Source organism: Littorina saxatilis, linkage group LG8, assembly GCF_037325665.1.
Source record: "Littorina saxatilis isolate snail1 linkage group LG8, US_GU_Lsax_2.0, whole genome shotgun sequence".
NCBI lineage: Eukaryota > Metazoa > Mollusca > Gastropoda > Littorinimorpha > Littorinidae > Littorina > Littorina saxatilis.
In genome coordinates, this window is record NC_090252.1 from 28,566,552 (window position 1) to 28,582,281 (window position 15,730).

Genomic DNA, 15,730 nt, shown 5'->3' on the forward strand with positions numbered 1-15,730 from the left:
TGTTATGTTGTGGATTGTTTGTCACTATGACTGATGTTAGATGTAATGGTTTGCAATTTAGTAGTTGATTTTATGTGAAATAGAATGTCATTTAGATCCAGAATCTGCATTGTGTTTGTCATAAAATGAGATGTGATCAATATATTTTTTGCTGAAATATGAAATACTACCAAAACTATGATGTATTTAACATCTTTACTTTATTTGGTGTTTAACGTCGTTTTCAACCATTCAAGGTTATATTTCTTCTTTCTTCTTCAAGGTTATATCGCGACGGGGAAAAGGGGGAGATGGGATAGAGCCACTTGTTAATTGTTTCTTGTTCACAAAAGCACTAATCAAAAAATTGCTCCAGAGGCTTGCAACATAGTACAATCTATTACCTTACTGGGAGAATGCAAGTTTCCAGTACAAAGGACTTAACATTTCTTACATACTGCTCGACTAAAATCTTTACAAACATTGACTATATTTTATACAAGAAACACTTAACAAGGGTAAAAGAAGAAACAGAATCCGTTAGTCGTCTTTTACGACATGCTGATAAGCATCGGGTAAATTCTTTCTCGTCCCAACAAATATGGGACTCCCCCTAACCCGCGGGGGGTTCAAGGTTATATCGCGACGGGGAAAGGGGGGAGATGGGATAGGGGGGAGATGGGATAGAGCCACTTGTTTCTTGTTCCCAAAGGCACTAATCAAAAAATTGCTCCAGGAGCTTGCAACGTAGTACAATATAATGACCTTACTGGGAGAATACAAGTTTCCAGTAGAAAGGATTTAACATTTCTTACATACTGCTTGACTAAAATCTTTACAAACATTGACTATATTCTATACAAGAAACATTTAACAAGGGTAAAGGGAGTTAAACAGAACCGTTAGTCGCCTCTTAGGACATGCTGGGTAGCATCGGGTACATTATTTCTTGTCCCAACCAATATGGGACTCCTCCTAACCCGCGGGGGGTATTTATTTAACACTTTAGGTATGATAAGAAACAGTTTGTGTTGTTGCGATACTTTTTAACTAAAGATAATAGTTGTCAGATTTATAAAGTTTAAGATTGTTATCTTGATAAATGTGCTGTACTGCATTGTGCATAAAAAGTGAAATTCTTTAACAGGTAACAAGTTATATTATATTTTAAATGCAATTATTTTGTTTAGTTTTTAATGATATTATTGGATATAATAGTCGTACTGGTTGTATAAGGATAAGGTCTATAGAATACAATATTCAGGGTTCAGGTGCTTGAAATCCTTGAATTTGGAGGGGCCAGTTTCAAGGGCCTTGAAAGTGCTTAAAAAATGGGCAAGATCCTTGAAAACTCTGATGCTGCAAACTGTGCTTGAAATCCTTGAAAGTGCTTGAATTTGGAGGGGCCAGTCTCAAGGCCTTGAAAGTTCTTAAAAAATGGGCAAGATCCTTGAAAGTCCTTGAAAACTCTCGATGCTGCAAACTGATAACACAACAACCACCCACAATAAACTATTGCAATGATTAATTATTTGATAACCTCAATGAAAAAGTTTAACAGTAACCTACAGTTCCTTTTGAGTCTGCTTCAAAACCATCGTCTGCTACTAATTTGTCGTCATTGACAAAAGTCATATCATTAGTTTTTGTACATAAAATGATTTAAATCGGCGTGTGGAAAGAGGATTTTAATAACCAGCGAGTGTTTCATTGCGAGCTTTGAAGGTAAGAGGGTGCTTGATTTTTTCATCATGTCTTGAAAAGTCCTTGAATTTTAGAACAAAAATTTTTTAAGAAACCTGAATATTTATAATTGACTCTTTAATATGTAATGGCTTTAACCATAACTTCTTATGACAATTATCAGCAGCAAAGGTGCTGCTCAATCCAATTGCATATTAACCTTCCACCTACAACTTTGTTATGTTGCAGTGCCAACTATTTTAATGAGCATAGAATTGAAAAATATGTACATACATACATACATTTGTGCAACATTTATTTAACATAACTCACATTTCATGTCAGAAATGATAAAAATGATTAATAAAGAGTTGGATTAATTATAAATTTTGTTTTTTGATTAATTTTTGTTATTTTAATATTCATTTTCCGTGCGTTTGCACGTTTCATAAGGAAAATTTAAATGTGTGTGTGTGTGTGTGTGCGAGTTTTGCTATTATAAGCTTCCTATTGATTGATGTTTATGTGCAAGGGTGTGTGTGTGTTACAGACGCAGAGAGAGAGACAGATGCGATTTTTCACTGTGGGTATGCAGTGCTTTGGCATTGTAATGTACTCTACTTAATTTTCAATGACAATGGTAGGGCTGGATTATCATGTATGTATAACCTAACAAAATGTTCAACGCACAAACACCGAGTAACTACAACGCATACACAGATACAAATCCAAAGACATGATCAGTAACAACAAATAAGTATTCTCCATTGTTTACTTTCATCCTTATTGTCATCAAGATTTTTTTTAAACAGCATGTAAATATGTTGTCATGAATTTTTATTAAGTGAACAAAAATCAAGACGTTTTCTTGAAAGAACTCATTCAGAAATTGAAAGCGCAAGACTTGCGCCACACTAAATAATCCTGTGACAAACAGGACAGGAAACGCATGTTTGACAATCTAAAAGAGATATTGCAGTGAATAAATGACAATGTATCTGCATAAAAAAAATATATACACCATCCAAGCGAAAGATTATTTGTGCGGCAATGCTGGGTTGCTTGCTTATAGATTGCTCTGATGTGCATTTTGTTTGTTTGTTTGTTTATTTGTTGCTTAACGTCCAGCCGACTACGTAGAGCCATATCAGGACGAGGAAGGGGGGGATGAAGGGGGCCACTTGTCAAGCGATTCCTGTTTACAAATGCACTAACCCATTACTTGTGTCCCAGCAGGCTTTAGTAAAACTAAATTAATACCTACTGGAAGATTACCAGTTTCCAGTATGTTAAAATAGGCTTAACCTATCTACTGCTGGACTTACATCAGAACACTAACAGATTAAACTATACATGAATCGCGAGACAAGCGGCAAGAGAAGAGATTTTTGGAAAAAATACAGGTGAATGAGCAAGAAGGCAGAAAAAAGAAAAGAATTCATGAAGAAAAAGAGAGCATGACAGGAAAGAGGAACCAAAAATCTACCTAACAGCAAACTAGAAAGCTCCTGCGGTTCCAAAAACAGGAGGGGCCTTTAATTTCATAACCGCAGTGCCCCACTGCGGGATCTGCTGTGCATATTTTTTAACTCTTACACTGGTGCAATCAATTCTGTAACACATGTTACATAGCCACTGGTAAATTAAGAGAGAAAAATAATGAAAAAACGGTCATATAGGTTTTCGCATCCATGGGAGGTAATCTGAACCGACCAAACAGACTAAGCCAGTGGGGCATATGTCGTGACAACCAGGTGACAGTATACGTAAAGTAGTGCGACACGACAACAAGCCTAAGGGTTAAATGATAAAAAAATATATATACACTTAACGTATGATAAAGAAAACTATATGGCTTGCTGTGTTGTACCAGATGTATTCCATTTGTTAGTTTAATATTGACCAAGTTAAAGCAGAAACAACATTGACATTATGTTACACAAGCAGTAATGAAATTAAATTCCACAAAAACTTCAAATAACATTAAAGTTCGCAACTTCAAATAACATTAAAGTTTGCAATTATTTGAAAAAAACATTTTCATGGACAAGTTGCCTCCCTTCCCCCATGTGAAGACACTGAAAATAATGGCAGTATTATAAAAGCTGAATGGACCTGTTGAGGCTTTTCACAGACCTGTTTACCCCCCCAAATGAAAATTAGGAATGCAGCTGGTACTTTTCCGTAATTTGAGGCATCTTTGAGTAATCTTTTTTATCAACCATAAACCAGCTTGAAAACGATTAAACGACACGTTTATTCGCGCGCTACCATGCAAAACAAGTACAAAATTGTTAACCATGTTTAACAGTATTGTACTACACACACAGAAGCTCGATGACACACACACACAAACACACGACACCTGATATTACTTTATCTAAAAAACAACAACACAGTATAGTATTCAGGGGCCGGGCGGGGCAAGAGAGCTAGAGGGGGGGGGGGTACAACCTGGGTCCAGGGGTTGGGGGGGTCTGGCTGAAGAATTTTAGCTATTTTATTAACAATTTGTAGCTTATCCTTCATTTTAAACATGATAAATTGGTGTCAACAGCCACTCATTATTTCTTTTAAAGTTAGTATTAAATAATGGCAATTTATCTTCATTGATATCTGCTCCAGACAACAACAACAATTTCACAGACAGAAAATGTCTTTAGTTTTTTTTTTCCCACAGACTGAATTTTTGTTTTGTTTTTTTTGCTTTTTTGACAGCAAGGGGGGGGGGGGGGTCCGGAACCCCTGTAACATCCCCCCACCCCCACCCCTCCGCCCTTGGACTATTTACAGTCACTTGAAGATGCATGTGAACAAAACCACCTTACATTCTGTCACATCAGACATCCTGCTTTAAAACCAGTCATGATAACTCTCTCCAGAAGCTACCTTTAAATTTAGAGGACCGATTCGTTTATTTCATTTGAACATTATGTTGTACGTTTTTCGATTCAAAGAACTGTGATCTTTGCTATATTGGAGAAATATTAATGGAGATCAGTTTTAGTCTCAGAAAGACTTGAATTTCGGCAACAGCCAAGAAACTGATGAGCGCGACCATAGACCTGCATAATTATATGTCTCCGGCGCGACTGACCGTAGTGAGAGATCGGTTCGCAGGTCGGAGAGATTCTGTGGAAGGACCTAGGTCAAATAAACTCGATGCGAAGCAGGCTCATGTTTTGCCAAACATAATTTCGTGTTTTTGTTTGTTTTCATGTTCATTTGTGTACTGCATTTTGTTCAAACTAATGCTGCGTCTAACCTCGGGACACGTGCCGCGACGTGACTCGTAACGACTAGCTTTGTTGTTGCACTGATCTCAAGTTGATCACCAAAATGAATGTGGTTCGCTCTTCTTAAACTTCACCAGACACCGCCACTTGACTTAATAGTTTTGCCGATATGTCTGTACAACTTTTGCTTTTTTGGTTGGCATTTCGTCCCCACAGAGATCGGCCCTATATTACCCTTCGGACCATTCGGACCAATGTCGATGTCAAATCCGCGGAATCTGACAAATACCTTGCTGTGCACATGCGCAGAAAAGGCTGTTTCGGTCAGCCTTGAAATCACAGTCCTGGTGACTACCACAATTTCGACTTCGAATTTTCACGCACGAAAAAGGTTCTCTCGACCGGAATTTCCGAAATTTTTGGTAGTATTCCGTAATGCCGGAATTTATACCCCAAATCCGTAATAATTCCGGACAATCCGGGAGGGTAAACAGGTCTGTTTTCAAAAGACCACCAGCTTCATCACCAGAGCTGGACTAAAAGTTTAGCATTGGCGAATGACAAGAAGAAGATGGCAGTATTATTATGGCTAGCGCGGTATCGGAGGAACACAGACTGTCTCGGTCTGTGTAAAATTTCATATTTTGGTCATAATGTATAATGTCTTGCACATGTACAAGTTGGTCTGTCCTTAGCAGTTTATAATATAAGTTCATTTGGTGTCTTTTCTAACAGTTCATGAACATTTTGTTCAAATCCACAACGTAGTCAGGCTGATCCAGCGTGTAAAAGGGGACGACCACAATCCTGGAAAACAGCCAACAATGCATTTTGTTGTTGCTGGGTAGCCGCAGTTGATATTCAATAAATCTAAATCTACAAATAGTAGCCTGTCCAAATTTCACAGAATGACGACAAAGACCCTCAACGGTAGATGTTCCAGTAATTAGAGAAACGTTGAAACGGTTAAAAAAATATTAAATGTCCGTAACGTCAAAACAAACAAAAAATGACACACGCAACTTTGTAAACTTTTCAAAGAATGGTGCCATTACGTGTGTGCCAAGTTTCAGGAAGACCTCTCATTAAATAACAATAATGTTCAAACCACATGTGGGAATATGAGGTCATTTCAAGCAAATATGTCATTGACATGTTTTTTCTACTGCCTATGATGCCAAAGTCACCAAGACAGTCATCATTATGGACAAAACGAAAATTGCAATCGTTAATTTCCTAACGATAAATTTGTAAAACTAACACGTGACACTACTCTTTCCAGATCAGTGTTTTTTTGCTTTGACGCAAGAGATTACAAGAGGCTTTGGAAGAGATAGAGGTTACAAAAGAAATGTCTTCAATTCGACCGCATCAACTGCCGAAAATTTGGAGTAAAATACATGTAATTAAATTTTTTAGGATAAACACAATAATACATGGTCATGGTTAGCCGTTTCATACAAGATTTACAGTCGTTTTGTTTAAATAGTGAACATCTTGCTTTCAATCGCAGTTAAATAATTTGAAGAACAAATTTTTGTTTGTTGTAAATTTGTTATGACACTGTAAGCCATCTGTCACAACTGCTCATACTGAAAATGGAACCAGAATATTTTTTTATTTGTACAGTATGATCAGGTTGATGAACCACGAGATCCAGCGATGTATGTGTTGGTTCCTCATAGGTGCCAACCTTCTGAAGTCAAAATCAAGGAGCCAGGGGGTCCAGGGTGACCGCTATCTGAGCAGGGAGAAGTTTCAAAATTCAGGAGATTCCTGGATAATCCGGTAAGGTTGGCAGCTATGCTTCATCCTTCTGCAGTCAATGTTGTTTCCCATCTGATTCATCCTACGCCTTTATGATAGTACCGCCAGGCCATAGATCAGCATTGGCATTACCAGTAAACTGAAAATAAACAAGCACAAATTATATGTTTGTTTTGCTTCATGCCCAGCCGACCATGAAGGGCCATATCAGGGCGCTGCTGCTTATCACATATAATGTGCGCCACACACAAGACAGAAGTCGCAGCACAGGCTTCATGTCTCACCCAGTCACATTATTCTGACACCGGACCAACCAGTCTAACCCCATAATGCCTGACGCCAGGTGGAGCAGCCACTAGATGACTCGGCTGGGGTTCGAACCCACGACTTCCCGATCACGGGGTGGACGCCTTATCACCAGGCCAACCATGCCTGTAGCACAAATTATATAAAATACAACAACTTAACCTGTTTGTTTTAAAGGCACAGTGCGCCTCCCGTAAACCATCACAGATACTGTCAGGCTTTTACACACAGTACAAACACCCTTCCATTTGAACACTCACCAAATGGGAACATCCTACGCGCCCTACGTAAAGAGCGAGCAATTTTCAAAGAATTAATGTTTCGGATCGAGACCATCTCAATCGGACCCATCCTGAACTCAGGTCAAAAATGAGTTATTCCCTTCAACTGGCGATAGCCGTGGAGCGATGATTGCGTTTTGGCGCTGGACCTCACTTTTAAAATCTAAATAATAAATTGACAGCTTATTACACAAACATTCTTAAATAATAAAAGAATTATTTTTCTATGAAAACAACATCAGTACAATTCGAAGTTTTTAAAGTTTGAAAAAAGAAAAGCCCGGAAGCAGGATCATGTAAGGTCGTGATTTTCGTAGCAGACAGCGGTTTATAGGCATTAAAAAGTCATTGCTAGAGTTCTTATGAACCACATTAGTTTGTTTCATGAAAAGTCAGAGGTACATAATAACGTGCTATTGCAGATAATCTCACAGTGATCCGCATTCAAATTACAAACTGACGACTGCATTGTGAAAAAGGGAAACTGGATCACACGGGTTCACGATGGCTCAGGGGTAAGATAAACCACGCAAAAATAAATTCTTTGAAAATTGCTCGCTCTTTACGTAGGGTACAAAGGATGTTCCCGTTCGGTGAGCGTTCAAATGGAAGGGTGTTTGTACTGTGTGGAAAAGCCTGAGAGATCTGTGATGGTTTATGGGAGGCTTACTGTGCCTTTAAATTAATACTTTTCTGATGAATTGTTGATGAATTTGAAGTTAGTTCATATTTTGACTTCCATGTCACAGGTTGATACCCAGCTCGAGAGAACAACTCACGTACATTATGTAGGATATAGAGAATACTACATGGCTTGCTGTGTTGTACCAGATTTACACGAGTTGTTTTTTTCAAATAGTGAACAGCTCACTTTCGCTCGCAGTATGAAACAGCAAGCCATGTAGTATTCTGTTCATCCTACATACTGTACTGACATGTATTTTACTGAAAATGTCCTGCAGTCGAGGCAGCTAAATTGAAGACGCTTGTTTTGGAACCTCGATCTCTTTTAAAGCCTCGTGCAATCTATTACGTCAAAGCAAAGAAACGTCACTCTGAAAGTGTGTTAGTTCTAAAGATTCTTTCAGGGTAATCAGTGAGCGCATTTTTTGTTTTCTATGATGACGTATGTCTCAGTGACTTTGACATTAGCATTTGAACCCTACCAGACTTGCTTGACATGACCTCCTTTACATGTTGTACACACATGTGATTTGAACAATTATTATCTCACGAGTGTCTCTCTCATGTATGTGGGATAAAAACAGAACTCTACATGGCTTGCTGGGTCATACCAGGGTTACAGTGTTACGCTCGTTGCTTTTTCAAATAGTTAACAGCTCACTTTCGCTCGCAGTTCAATTAAAAAAAGAAACATTTTGTGTAAATCTGGTACAACACAGCAAGCCATGTAGTATTCTCACTGAAACTGGGTTGGTTTGGCTAACACTCAATTTCATAATGTAAAGTTGAACCTCAAAAATAAATTTTATTCCTAAAAAAACTAAAACAAAATACACACAATTCGTACGAATTACACCAACCAACTTGTTCCTTTGTGCACTTGTCATGCATAAGGTGCACTTTATGTAAATTAATCATGCAGCAGTTTAGTAAACAGATGTGGAAACCACTAGAATTTTTCAGAGGGTAAAACTGTACCATACCTTTTTATTTACTTTGTTACTACAAAGTATCCACCTGAAATTCCATGCATTCTGGGCAGGGCTGGTTAAAGCAGTCAATGTCTCTGCTGCTCTGCCATCATTATTACCATGTCTGCACACTCCATAACCAGTACCTGTAAATGTCACACAAAAATAAAACATTAAATGCATGATTGTTGTTTATTTACACATTAACATGCTTCCATTTAAAACTTTGAGGAAGACCTTGAAGTTTCAAATGGAAGCATGTAAAGATTATTGTAATTCAATCAAGTTGGCGTTTTAATGAAACAGATCCTGTGATTGGTCAGAATGCCTGCAACTCATAAAAAAATTACTGGTCATTAATTGTCGATAACCACTCGCTAAAATAGCCATTAATCACCTGCTGGCGATGCGCATTGATACCTCAACTAGTCTCGGTTAGCTTTGAGGGTCATTTTACAAGTAGGAAATATGAAGGCCAACGAAATACCGAGACCATAAGGTATGCGAAGTGATGACGTCGAATACGTGACGTAAGTTGATGCATGAATTCTTCCGGACTACGTCAGTCAATTCCAAAGATAGCTATTGTGATGAAAAGATTTTGTTTTAGAGTTTGCTGTCCAGAAATCCGTCAAAAAAGAAGGGAAAATGTATGTGAAAGAAAACAAAACAGGAGCAGAGTGATAAGTTGGAATACAGAGATATATTTCTTGGGACTTGACCCTTGCAGGTAGGTGGACTGAAAGTAGTGTGTGAACAGAACAGAACCAATTCCGTCTGTTTACCATCGCATGAAAGCAGGAAACAGATCGTCGTCAGATTGAATTACAATAACATTAACATGCTTCCATTTGAAACTTCGAGGTCTTCATCGTGGATTTGACGCCCTCCCAAAATCTAATTGAATTCGCTCCGTCGGGCTTCAATTAGCTTTTGTCGGGCGTCAATCCCCGATGAAGACCTCGAAGTTTCAAATAGAAGCATGTTAATGTGTAATTAATATTAATTCACAAATAAAAAACGCTCGCGCTGGAACCAAGTACTCTTCAGACTGGCTCGCTCCCCCAGTATGAAAGTTTTTGTCTTGTGCACGTTTAAGACCAAGTGATTGCTCTGTGTGAATTACAGGCATTCCCTTTGCTATATAAATACGTTGCATGCAAGCCGAGGATGTGCGTGGTGACTGGCCTTTATATTTTATTTAATCACAGTGAAAATGCACACACACATTCACACACACACACTCTCCCTCACTCCCCTCTCTCTCTCTCTCTTACACACACACACGAGTACAGACTCATGCACGCGCACCCACACACACACACACACACAAACACTAACACATGTGCACAAAATGAACACACACACTGCGCGAGAGAAAAAGACTACAACAGGAAGGCATGACGTCATGATGCATTACGTAATATTTTTATGACACTATATAGCTATTCTGATGGACACGTGGGGGGATTCGGGGGCTGTGATTGGATGGTCTCACACATCCCTTTTCCGATCATCAAAGCATAACGCTACGAAAGTTGGCCATTTTTGCCGATATCCAAACGATATCGGCAATAACAAAGACGCATGGTTCCGGTTTCTTCCACGTGTATAAAGTACACGCATACCTCGCCAGGCTTGTGTCTGTGGCTAGTCGACAGACGATGCAATTTGCTTTGTGTGTGTTTTTGTTGTTGCTTACTGTACATGACATACATTACGTGTAAAATCCAGTTCTTTAACTGGCAGCAAACCTTGCAAATTTCCAGAAGCTGCAATCTGAAGCGACCTATCTCTGATTTTTGCAGACGATCTCTCCAATCACCAATGTTTAACACAAAATCAGCAAACTCTCCTGTCACATAGAACGTCCATTGTGTAGTGCAATGTTGAAATGAAGTTACCGGTCTGAAACATTTCGTCGTTTCTTCTGAGACAATCCTTGTTCTCTTATCATCTACAGATTTACCGCAGTCTTCACCACGCGAATTCCCAACAGAAGTCAGACTTTCGAACATACAATCTACGTAGGCAAGCATGATACGTCATAACGGCATATGATTCCTAAGATATTGACGTAATGCTAAGCATCCGGTTATCTTGAGTTTTCTCCGTAATACATGTCCGTGGGTTTTTCAATGTTCGGTTATTTCCGTGGCTTCATGCAGAAAGGGAACCGTCGTCTGCAATCAATGACATCGACCATTCTGGTCCTTGTTGCTGACAAAAACATGATTTTAACACAGAATTTAATGTCAGAATAGCTATATAAACGCTATTGTGTTTTCATCGTAGCAATAGGGTCCGATATTTAGACTCGATCAAGTATAATGCGACTCGTCTTCGACTCGTCGGCATCATACTTGTCTCGTCTAAATATCGGGCCCTATTGCTACGCTGAAAACACAATAGCTGTTAATATTTCTCTTCACTGTGTGACGCGTTCTGCTGTTTTATCAGGTCAATGGCTGGCTGTTGCTCCGAGAATTCCTCCCACCGCCAAGTTGTTTTTGTGGTTTATTTTGCATTTAGGTCCCAGGTAACATTATGAAGTTTTAATACTGCGCCCAGTAGTTTCCCAGCAATAAGCTGTTAAGTCGAGACAGATAGACACACACATACAATTAAAGTCTGCTGAGCCATAGTACTAGCGTACTTGGGGATAAAATGTATTTACATTGTACACACACCTAAATTTTTTATTTCACACTAAAATTACATAAAATATTATTACTAAATAAGTTTAAAACAAGAGGCGAAGCCTTCAAGGCTCACGAAAGAAATCGACAATGTTAAAGTTTCTACCACAGACATACATACATACATACATACATAGGCACGCACGCACAGACAGACAAAAGTTAGCATCGCATAGGCTACACTCACGTGAGCCAAAAACATATGCTCACAAACCTCAACACTGCTACCACGTGGTGTCCCACTTCTCAGCAATCTTCTTCCTGGCCTTTGTCTTCCCCTTTATAGGCTGCATCTGCAACATGACAACCCACAATGTAATACACACAATAACGACATGCACTACATTGGCAAACACTGGCTGCATTGCTGCGGACAAGAAACAAAGTACACCAACATTTTTTTCGACCTATCACCATTGACATATGAATTGTTGCAAATGGCCGGGAAAAATACCCACTATTAAAGAAGATGTAAAAGTAGAAGAAAATTACCTGCTGCGCCCTGTTTTATATCCACAGGTATGGCTGCCACGTCTTCTTCTTCGTCTTCTGCTTCTTCTTCCCGACCCTTCTCTACACTGGCTGCATCTACATCTGCAACACAATAAACCACAATTGAATACACAGAAAAACAATGACATTCCCTGTGCTGACACAATTGGCTGAAGAACTATATATAGAACATGGCGCACTGTACTGGGCTGACCTGAAAAAAAACCTCATCATCCTGGTGACATGTGCAAATAACAGAAGAAAGAACATACTGTTAATTCTCTTTTTTTTTAATCTTCTCAACCACAAGCACCAAAAAACACATGATTGATACATGTGACATGTGTACTTCAGTGACTTACAACTACACCAAAGTTAATGTAGTAACATCGGCAATATAAACAAATGACTACAGACCCACTGCCGAAGCAAAAAGTTTAGATGTGAATGCAGTAACTGCGCCAAGGTTAGCTAGCCTGCTGGGAAAAACCCCGACAATGGACACAAAAATCTTAATTCTTGTAAGATATGCGAAATGCTGAAAAGAAAAGTCTGTGACAAATGTAGATCTGGTATAAACTCAAAATTTGTTTGCAGGCTAGGCCAAAAATGCGTCAAACTCACCGCAAACTGCAATTGCAAAGGCCAACCAAACAAAAAATAATCTATCGATTGGAGATTGGATTTCCCTTCTTTGAGTCATGTGACGTCAGAGGCCAACAAAACTTTATAATTTGGCTTTTCAGGTTGACCGAAACTTCAAAGGAACTAAAAAAAAAAACACGTCATGTGTTTGATTGCATGTGTGTGTGCTGTTCAATGTCAAAACAACAACAAAGTGAGTACATGACGTGTGTTTTGTAGTTCATTTGAAGTTTCGGTCAACCTGAAACGCCCAAATATGAAGCTAATGTCAGACCTGATTACCACTAAAATTTCCTGGTGTACAAATGAGGCTAAAAATGTGTACAATCAGAATTTTAAGGTGTACAATTCATTCTCGCGGTACACACTGTGCTTTATTCCCCCCTCAAACCCCATTATTTAAAGACTGTAAATACATGTAAGAAAGAATTTGTGCTGAAAGTAAATTAAAACATTTTTGTTGAAAAAAAACCCCATACACTATTAGATATTTGAAAATGTGACACAAAACGAATGATAGAAAAATATAATTTTTATTTTTGACCTCTGAGGAAAATTTGCATCAGCTGCTGTCAGCAGTATTGAGTCAGCCCTTCATTTCTGTCACTGCACTGGTCAGTATTTTCTGGTCTCATACAGTCCTCTTTACACATTGCTTTCTAGGCTCACACAGTCCTCTTCAGACTTATATTTTTAACTCTTGAAGAACCCCATAATTAAGGTAGTCATGTTCCATCTTCACACAAAAACCCCTTCAGTGATGTACAGGAATAATCGCGATTGATTTAAAAAAAAAAATTTTTTTTTTTGCGTATGATTTTAATGTCTGGCGTATAATCGTACAGCGGTCTTCAATTTCGTAAGATTGTACGCAAATTTCGTACAGTAACCAGGTCTGTTATGTGTTTGATTGCATACATATATGTGGATTGCATGCATGTGTGTGTGTGCTCGTTCAATCGTCAAAACAACAACAAAGTCATAAGTACCTGAAAGGAATTCGATCGATACATAAATGTTATTTGCGTGTTTGACCAAAATATGACATTTTACACAGATCTCAACAGTCATTGTTCACCTCGACCGCTAGCGCGGTCTCGGAGAACAATGACTGTCTCGATCTGTGTAAAATGTCATATTTTGGTCAAACACGCAAATAACGTATAATATCAGTTCTATGACCGTGACCGAGTTACCACATCAACTTTGTCATAAATATGTAGGAGAGGTACTTTACATACTTCATGATTCACAAACCAGTTCAGTGTTGAGGCTGCAAAAATGTCGTCTAGACCACAGTGGTCTAGACAGTCGAAGCAATGTGTGGGGTGTCAAGGACGCCAAGGTCACATGACTTACTTTATCCTACATACGTGAGAGAGACACCCGTGAGATAATAATCGTTCAAATCACACGTGTGTGTATATCATGTAAATGAGGTCATGTCAAGCAAGTCTGGCAGGGACATGTTTTTCCACGGCTTATGATGAGAAAGAGAACAATCCAAAGACAACCAGTTCCCCTGTGGAACATTTCAGGTGGACTTTCCCACGACCTGACCTACAAAAAGTCTCTGTGTTTGTTCGCGCTTTGCATTCAATCTGTGTTAGTGCGCGCGTGTGTTTGTGTGTTTAGCTTTCGTTGGTTTGTGCTGTTTGGTTCAAAACAAGTTTATTTTTTTCATTGAAAGATTCAGAAATGTTGGTTGATACTTTGTTAAATGCATTAAACCAGAAAAAGACACGAAACGAATTGGATCTATCTTCTGCATGTGTACGGTATGTGTGAAAAGGCAATTGTGTTGTCAATCTGGTTTTGTGCCTGTTATTTCGTCCCCAAAAACTCATTTATATCTTTCTATGCCTATGCTGTGAGACATAATCGCAATTACGAGCTAGTCGTGCGACAGTTTTCTTGCACACTCGACTGCTGCTGTTTCACTCCGGCTAAAGCCGCCAAGAAACATCTACAGTCTCATGTGCAAGAAAACTCTGTCATTTGACTAGCTCGTAATAGCGGGTAATGTATAATAAACAGAATACTACATGGCTTGCTTGCTTGTTGCTTTTTCAAATAGTGAACAGCTCGCTTTCGCTCGCAGTTCAATATTTTTAAAAACAACTCGTGTACATCTGGTAAGACACAGCAAGCCATGTAGTGTTCTCTATTTAACCAATCACTTGCATTCGAGTTCTGCTGTTTCCGTCAGTACTTGGAAGTTGGTGATACCTTGTGTGAAAACACCACTTTTCCCATATCTTAACTTCACATTTCTGCGATTTTCTGATTTTTCTCTATTAGAAAATAAATTGGAGATGACCAACAAACCCAACTTGAGAAAACACTGCTTTACAGGGAAAATTTTTTCTAAAGTTTCAACAAATAAAATTTACCCAGTACAAATTATTGCCAGCTGTTTTGAGGTCACTGTTAACCGAAATAAAAAATATCTCGTCTACAATAATTTGTTCACTGTTTCGTCCTCCGACCAATAGGAGAAGAGTTCTCAAGCGTTCTTTGAATCCTCCTTTTCGGTCCATTTTGGGGTTGACCAGCAGGGAGATAATAGGTGGTCAGAGCAAGAGTTGTTCCCATTTAACTTGGTTATTCCTTCCTTCAGGGAGGACGTCAGCCAGCTCTGATTTCAAGCTCACTACCCCCCCCCCCCCCCCCCCCCCCCAAGTGCTGCTAAGTCGAACTGTGGAACATGTATCACCCCCTTAGCTTCTAATTTGTGATGAGCAATGGTATTTTGACTTAAAAATTAACTTTAACGAAAAATGATTATTGACTTATTCCAGGGACGTAACTGCTCGGTGTGTTCTCGAATAAATCGAATGTTGGGGTAAACTTGATTTAATTACATCACAAATCTGCTTCAATTGTAAGATATTGACATGCATGTCTTCCTAAATATAATTCTACCGCTTGAAATTTGTGGAAAAACATTAAGTCTGAAGTTAATTTTGGCCGACGCCTGGCCGACG

The 15,730-nt window shown here is 38.8% G+C and overlaps 1 long non-coding RNA gene across 4 annotated transcripts in view; it reads right to left on the reverse strand.

Moving 5' to 3' along the window:
* Window positions 1-2,416: 2,416 nt before the first annotated feature.
* Window positions 2,417-15,730, reverse strand: part of LOC138973218 (uncharacterized) — a 75,014-nt gene continuing 61,700 nt past the window's right edge. For 3 of the 4 annotated variants that reach the window (XR_011457925.1, XR_011457923.1, XR_011457922.1), the window contains 4 exons: window positions 12,099-12,200; window positions 11,821-11,899; window positions 8,920-9,053; window positions 2,417-6,804 (listed from right to left, as the gene is read on the reverse strand). This is a non-coding gene — a long non-coding RNA (uncharacterized lncRNA). The remainder of the gene's footprint in view (window positions 6,805-8,919; window positions 9,054-11,820; window positions 11,900-12,098; window positions 12,201-15,730) is intronic. The other variant, XR_011457924.1, reaches the window with a different exon arrangement.